Below are 8,658 nucleotides of genomic sequence, written 5' to 3'. Positions count from 1 at the left end.
TCTCGTTATGTACTCATTCAGAAATTCAAGCCTGCCGTCGAGCATTCGAGCATCCACCGTTGACAGAATCAAGTGGGATTGTTAGCGGTTCGTTGTCGCACGATATTCCTGTCCACTGGGATGGGTAATACCCCCTACTATCATTTTATCAACTGTCCTGTCTGTATATATAAATATAAATACAGATGTGAATGTCTACATGCAGGTTGCACGAGTGATAAGATGTGTAGACGATAATTATTTAATGATCTACATGATATTGATATCAAGTGTCAGGGTTCGTTGCTTGCAGCTTTTTACCCACAATAGATATATTTAATTTATATATATATGTAGAGACAGATTGCAATTATATGGACATACTATAGGAGCAGTTACACAAATTATTGGGAGCAGAGCTAATGGATTTGTGATATCGGAATAGAAATGACAGCAACTTTTATTGGTCTGTAAAAAAATAAATTGTTGTCTTATAGAAATTAATTGTATTGTTAGACTTTGATTCTGTGTAAAGCTCAAGTTTTTTATAGCTTTTACCAGCTGTAAGATAATATTTTTATTGAGCTTTCTATCGCAAATTAATACTAAATAAAAACGTAAATATTTGTGGTAATAAAAAGTCGATAAATTTTTTTAATGCCAAGAATTAAATTATTTTATTAACAATAAATTTTACAGGAAATCATTTTTTTTTTTTACAAGATAATGAACAGAACGTAATTATTTAAAATTAATCCGGCTGTGATACTAAAAAAAATTAGCAAGTAACAATTTTTTTATTTAAAGTTATGGACGGTCTACTAGACGTCCACGTTCCCATGGAATGGACGTATGGATATAATGTGTTGGTATAAAGTCGATCGACTGGGTTTATTCGAGTGAGCATGTGGGCCAACAATGCCCACTTCTGTAGCAACCGCGACGCACTTCACAACGCCCATTATTCTGTCCACGTTTCCATGTGGCCGGTGGTACTCTCTGTACTCTGGACTCTATGCTCTGACTCTGATTCTGATTCTGACTCTGGTTTTCTATACTGACTCCTATTCCAATCCCAGTTTCTCTCTTTCGCTGCCTGATGCCTGGTGTACTACTGCACTGAGCTGGACTATTACATGCTCTCTAAAACTAAATAAGTGAAAATTTCACTAATTGAAATAGTGATCTTAAAATTCACTACAAAATTAGTGATTTTGAATTAGATTCACTAATTCATTAGTGATTCCCCGGATTCTACAATGATTACTAGTGGCGCCTCGCTTAAGGACTTTTTATTCTATCATTGAATTATCAAATTCAGGGCAAAATTAATTACGATAATTTTTAAATACAACTGAACAGTATTAATTCAAGTAAGTTAATTAAATAAAACCTAATTTAGTTGTTAAATAATACATCTTGTTATTTTTTAATAGCTTTATATTTTTACTCCAACTTTTTTTACCGAACCTGAATCAAAGCCATCATTGACAATAGATTCAGGTTATGAGTTATAATTATGATATAAATATTTACCGTATGAAAGTAATTTTAATTGTTAATTTAGTCGATCAAGTTGCTAAAAAAATTTTATAATCAATTACAAATAATAATCATAATAATAATAATATTTTGATACACTATTATTAGCAACGATACAATATTTTTCCAAATAAATCCTCGTCAACAAGTGAATTAGTAAATTTTTGACTAATTCAATCAGTGAAATTTTCACTAATTCTATATGTTGTTTTTTTTACTAATTCAAAAAGTGAATAGTCACTAATTCATAGTCGTATACTTTGGACAATTTAGATTAGTGAATATTCACAAGTAATTAGTGGTTTTTCACTAATTTAGTTTTAGAGAGTGTATAGCAGTACACTGGGTGTAGTGTCAAGTGTAGTCTAGTACTAGTACTAGTATTGGTATACCCTCAGGGTCTCTATCTGGCATAGCATGCACGGGGTTTTAGTTGCAACACCCAACAGCACCGACAATTGCTACTGTACTACACTACTACTGTATTGCCGCATGTCCAGGGTACCGAGACGTAACTCGAGCAAAGGGTGCTTTAGGCTCATAAAAAAAACAGGATAAAAAAAATTGAGCTCTGGGCAAAATTTAAGTCGTAGCCTCGAGTTACTTATACACGAGAATTCCAAGTCAGAGCCAATCACTTCTGATGCTGTTATTACTTTTTTTTTAGTCTTACTTACAAATAATGATAATAATGAAAAAAAAAAAAAATTTATTTTCGTTTTATGTAATCGCGTTTAACGCCGACTTTTTAACTGTCACGGATTTTTATTGATGTATTGTAATTAAATTGTTTGCGAAATTTTTTCGCTTATGGGTGAATGGAATTTGCAGTTTGATTGATAGGATTAATTTTTTTTTATTTTTGAAGTAACGAATTTTGAGGTTAGAAATATTTTACTGGTAATTTTAATGGCTCGTGATTAATAAATTTTATGAAAAAATTATTGTTGGTTTTTTTTTATGACTACAATTGGAGAGAATTAAAATTAGTACTCGATAATTTTGTTAATTTATTTTTTTCTACCCAAGGAATTGGCGGTTATTAATTTTTTAGGCTTCGGAGTTCAGAAAATTCGTCACCTGAAATTTTCATTGGGTTTTCACGGATTCATTTTGGCGTAAAAATTTATAAATTAATTTTTTTTAATTAAAGGAGTAGTGAATTAAGAGAAAAAATTCATATTTTTTTAAATTTAATAAATTTTAAGTAAAAAAATTGGCAGTAATTAATTTTTAAAAAATCTGAGGTTAGAAATTTGTCATCTGACGTTTGTAAAGGACTGCTGTGGCTGGGCTATGCAATAAAAAATGACAATGAAATTTTTCACAAATAATATGGTCGTGAATTTAAATAAATAATCACGAGTTAATAGAATTGAAGTGGATTTGATTGAATAAATTAGTGATTGTTGGTCCGATAAATCTCGTGATCGATGGAATAGTGAAAATAATAGGAGCTGGTATAATATGAGAATAAAAGAAAGCCTGCATACTGTTGAGATTACAGTTAAGTCGACAAGTAATATTAACTCTCGACATCTCTGGCGATAGAGGCAAGTCGCCGGCATGTATGGAGGACAAAATGAAATGGAACGAAATAAAATATAATAAAATAAAATAAAACGAAAGGGAAACGTACATTGCTCGCGTACCCACTCTAATATATATGAAGGGTGAAACAATAAGCGACAACGACAATGAGGATTTAAGTGGCGACCTCAATGATATCAACTGCACGTCGGAATAGAATTCAATTGAATTGAAGAAACATCGAGGGGAGGTTCTTCTCTCTCTTCCCCTCCCGGCCCTCTCCTGCCCTCTGTTAATTTCTTAGTCAGTTGATTATATTTTCTTACAATCAGAGTTACTGTCAATTCACTAAACTGATGTTTGAAAAAATTTTACGTAATGTAATTATTAATAGAAATAATCTCCTTCCATCTGCTCGACAATGCTTTTAATTGACATTGTGTAATAGCTACAAAGAGATATTAATTATGATTTATACCGCACTGATGCTCATTGTGTACAAACATCGTACTTAATGTATCGTGTTAAATTAATTATATTATCATCTTGATATCATTATTTTTACTGATTTATTAATCGAGATATTTGTCCCTATTATTTATTTTAATTATAATTACTTTCAGTTTAATCAACAAATTTTTTTTAATTTATTCTTATCTTTGACTCGTTATATTTTCAAAAATAAATGAGATAATTGAACGTTTGAGCACATGGTTGGATAGGAAATTTGATTGTTAGTAAATTTGGTCTGATTACAAAATCGCGGGGAGTTTGAATTTCAAAAGTTATGGCGGCTTAAAGATTTTGGGAATTTTTGGAAAATATATAGATCCTTTATGAGACTTAAAATGGCTGTAACTTTTGAAATATCGGTCTTGGGATGTTTTTGAAGAGGAGTAAAATTGTAGGAAATTTAATTTCCTACAAATTTTGTTTCATTACAAAATCGCGTAAGACCAATAGTTTCAAAGTTAGAGCGTTTAAAGTATTTTGGGAATTTTTGGAAAATATATAGATCTTTTATGAGACTTAAAATGGCTGTAACTTTTGAAATATCAGTCTTGGGATGTTTTTGGAGAGGAATAAAATTGTAGGAAATTTAATTTCCTACAAATTTGGTGTCATTAAAAAATCGCGTAAGACCAATAGTTTCAAAGTTACAGCGTTTAAAGTAATTTGGAAATTTTTGAAATTGTATAATTTTTTTCTAAGACTCAAAATTCGTGTAAATTTCAAATTTTTAATTATAAAAATTTTTTTTAGTAAATTCTAAGTCATGGAAAATCAAATTTCTGTTTTAGTGAGCTCATTAAAGATCAAAATATTTGTAGAAACGACTGGTCATTTGATCCTAAGTAAAAAAAAAATTCGCTGAAATTAAAAAAAGAATTTAAAAAAAATTGAGAATAAATAAATAAGATAAATAAAATATATATTGCAGCAAATAAATTATATTACCACCAAACCCATATGTCATAAAAAAATAAAAAACCATAAAATTCCAATTAAATACATAAAAATATTTAATTCGAAACACAACACCTCGCATGTAATTGTAACATTTAAATGTCATATAATAAATAATCTTACTCGAGGATTTTTATCCATATCCATTAATTATAATTTTAATTAATAAAATACCATCGGACGCTAATTGCTTGATAACTTGATCTATCAATGGGTTTTTGCCTTCTATATTAATTGACGTTCTGCAAGTAAAAGGGTACGTCATACAGTACATACGCAATACAACGTCTCGATCCACGACCGACTCAAAATAACCGCGACGCGCTTCTAATAACTCGTGGCGCCATCTCTTCGCGGCCGGTCCAAGCTCGCGATTTCTTTGCCGTAAAATAATAATAATAATTATTATTAAAATATTTTTTAAAAAATTCAAAGAATGTCAACTTAATTTCCATTGCCTTGAAATAATTTTTAAAAAATAAACCGCGAAATCGGGTGGCGTAAATTCGCGTCTTACGTGTAATGGGAACTGTTAGCGGCAATACTTAAATCGTCAGTACTGAGTATCGGTATCCAGTATCCAGTACACCGGATACTTGTATCGTTAATCGGAAAATGTTTAGTGCTAGAAGAAAGTACCAATAAGACGTCGCGTTTTAAAAGACAACTCTGAAGAGAATCGTCGAATTGTAAAGAGGAATTGCTTTGGCACGTTTGGTATCTCAACTTGCGATAATAAAAAGCATCAAAAGATGCCGCACACTCTACAACACTACACTATACTCAGCTTCCTTTGCTTTACTTTTATTAACTTCGCTCCGAGTTGCCGACTCGTCATGATATTTTTGCTCGCTCTGACCTCGCTCGCGATATTTTTGCGCTCCACTGAATTCGCGACGAAGACAACATTTATTTATTATTTATTTATTAATGGCAAATATTACAAACTATTTAATTAGCCGAGTTCCTGGAACTCCCGTAAGAGGGTTATGAAGAAATTACGCGTTTTAGTTCATTACAAGACTTTAACATGAAAGACGTAAAAGTCGCTGAGAAAACGATACGGGATAACGACACGTCTTATAAGACACACCTGTCACTAGCAAACTTGAAAGATTCTTCGTCTACTAATCTCAGAAACTCAACACTTTCTCGAAAAGAGAGACTCAAGTTTTATCCAACATCAAAACTTATCATTAGACGTCAACTTATTTTTTTTTTAATCCGCGACTCTTTTTTCTAACTGACGTTAATACGCGAGAAAAAAATTAACTTTTGTAAAAACAATATTTGCGAATAATTTGATTATTAATTTCCTATCAAGCTCGAAAAAAATTTTTTTGATAGAGAAAAATCTCCGCAATTTCGAAAAAAAAATAAAATCAGCAGATTTTTAATGAAACTCCGATTTCTGCGATTAGGAAAATTATTTTGAAATAAATCTCGAGTTTTTTGAAAAATTTTGTAAAAGATATTTTTCTTGTTGGTGGGCAAAGTAAAGGTGGACAATTTTTTTTTGTGGATGTGGCTTTGATTGTGGGGATACAAGGAATTATATGAATGGCTATTTAGTTCAGAGAGAGAGAAAGAGTATTTTGAGATAAAAAAGGTCGGATTCGATTCCAGTAACTTTGACCGTATGCCCCTACGGCAAGTGTCACTCCTCTGGCACAAGTCTATCATTACGGGAAAACGAGTCCAGTCTTAATAAGACTCTTGGCCTTGTACTGAGTTCAAAAGACTCGTCCGACGGTACGAGACAAAACTATTAAACTGTTTTTAGTGTTTTTCTATTTTTTTTTATCAAAATTTAAACCAATAGTTTTTTTATGATACTGAAGTTAGCAGACGTCTAATAATTTTTTGATTTTTTTTTAGACGATAAACCAGAAGAATAAAAATTGCACCTGTACTCTCTAAAACTAAATTAGTGAAAAACCACTAATTACTTGTGAATATTCACTAATCTAAATTGTCCAAAGTATACGACTATGAATTAGTGACTATTCACTTTTTGAATTAGTAAAAAAAACAACATATAGAATTAGTGAAAATTTCACTGATTGAATTAGTCAAAAATTTACTAATTCACTTGTTGACGAGGATTTATTTGGAAAAATATTGTATCGTTGTTAATAATAGTGTATTAAAATATTATTATTATTATGATTATTATTTGTAATTGATTATAAAATTTTTGTTAGCAACTTGATCGACTAAATTAACAATTAAAATTACTTTCATACGGTAAATATTTATATCATAATTATAACTCATAACCTGAATCTATTGTCAATGATGGCTTTGATTCAGGTTCGGTAAAAAAAGTTGGAGTAAAAATATAAAGCTATTAAAAAATAACAAGATGTATTATTTAGCAACTAAATTAGGTTTTATTTAATTAACTTACTTGAATTAATACTGTTCAGTTGTATTTAAAAATTATCGTAATTAATTTTGCCCTGAATTTGATAATTCAACGATAGAATAAAAAGTCCTTAAGCGAGGCGCCACTAGTAATTATTGTAGAATCCGGGGAATCACTAATGAATTAGTGAATCTAATTCAAAATCACTAATTTTGTAGTGAATTTTAAGATCACTATTTCAATTAGTGAAATTTTCACTTATTTAGTTTTAGAGAGTAGTTTTTTAAATTTTCTACATGTGCATATTTTTAGTTTTTTTTTTCTTCAAATTTAATTGTTCAAAAAAAAAATCAAAAAATTTTGAATTGTCTGCTAACTTCAGGATCATGTTTTTTTGTCTTTTGAATTGAGGTTCAATTTAATTTCAGGGCGGGTTTAATTTTTTAAAAATTAGTCATTTGAATTTGCCCACAGGAATGGAGAATTTTGAATAGAAATTCACTGAGATTTTGATCTAATGAATTTGGAAATTTGTAATTGAAATATAAAAAAAGGCGACTACTGCCACCTATAGTCATTACATTTAAATTACCTGTCTATAAAACGTGTTTATAATATTTAATGTCCTGCTTTTCCTTGGACTCGCTCTGGCTAAAAAAATCTGAAACGCTAGGAAACGTTACTCATATATTTATATTTATGTCTATCGATGAGCCGTAACCGTATCGACTCTTGAATGTTTCCCGATTATCGTTACACGGAAAAAAATTTAATATCTGTACCGTTACGTTGTAAAAAGAATTTTTAACGTTCCTCCGTATCTGCTTATCAATAAGAAATATCTATATTTATATAAAAATACATACATATATTAATATTTATGCAAATAAACCGACTAATTTTTTTTTTCAATTTCTGGTACAAAATTTTCAGTTTTCTATATTCTACTTCCCTCTGCACAAATTTTCACGACTGCGTAATTTTCACAAATCACCCAAAATTTTGAAAATCACAAAAATATTTCAAATCCAAATTTTTCGTTTCCAAATTTTTATAATAATTTATATAAATATGAGATAAAGAAAAATTTATCAATTATTTACATCACCTTAATATATAAATATATATTGTAATTTACCCATAAAACATGTATAGGTATATATATATATATATATTTATTTATTATTATATAAATTAAAAATTCTAAACGGCTGTCAAAATAAAAAAAAGTTTAAAGCATCAGTATTATAATTAAATACATAATATTTAAATAATTGCGTATAATTAAATTTAATAATAAATTAACAGCGAGTTAAAACACACCATAAATAAAACCTGATTATGATTACTGTCAATTTTAATTTACAAACAAACTTGTAGACACGTTAAAGACTCGGTTGCATTTCAGATAACACAACTTAACGAGTAATTTGTAATTTCTCAGGTATTATATTATTATATATATATATATATATACATATATATATACATCACTCTATTAAATATATCCATGCATATATTTATAAACATATATATCTACGAGCTAAAATTAGAATTGCTGAGGCTCAGGATGATTAGAAAATTAGAACGCTCAGCTATTGGTTAATTACAGGGGTTGCATAATATGAGAATACATTTTTTTTTTTTTTGTTTAAGAAAATTTGCTGGTCTATAAATTTACGATATGATATTTTGATATTTATTTTTTTTTTTATTGTTCAGAGGAATTTAATTGCTTCCTACTCGACATATCGGCTGGTACGTAGATGGTA

At 29.4% G+C, this 8,658-nt stretch overlaps 1 long non-coding RNA gene across 1 annotated transcript in view; it reads right to left on the bottom strand.

Annotated features, from left to right (window-relative positions):
- Positions 1 to 645: 645 nt before the first annotated feature.
- LOC130670170 (uncharacterized) overlaps positions 646 to 8,658 on the bottom strand; it is a 45,591-nt gene continuing 37,578 nt past the window's right edge. The window contains exon 3 of the long non-coding RNA XR_008990323.1: positions 646 to 1,128. This is a non-coding gene — a long non-coding RNA (uncharacterized LOC130670170). The remainder of the gene's footprint in view (positions 1,129 to 8,658) is intronic.

The sequence above is a fragment of the Microplitis mediator genome, chromosome 6, assembly GCF_029852145.1.
Source record: "Microplitis mediator isolate UGA2020A chromosome 6, iyMicMedi2.1, whole genome shotgun sequence".
Classification (NCBI taxonomy): domain Eukaryota; kingdom Metazoa; phylum Arthropoda; class Insecta; order Hymenoptera; family Braconidae; genus Microplitis; species Microplitis mediator.
Note: the sequence above shows the minus strand (reverse complement) of the source record. Positions and strands in the feature narration are given on the sequence as shown.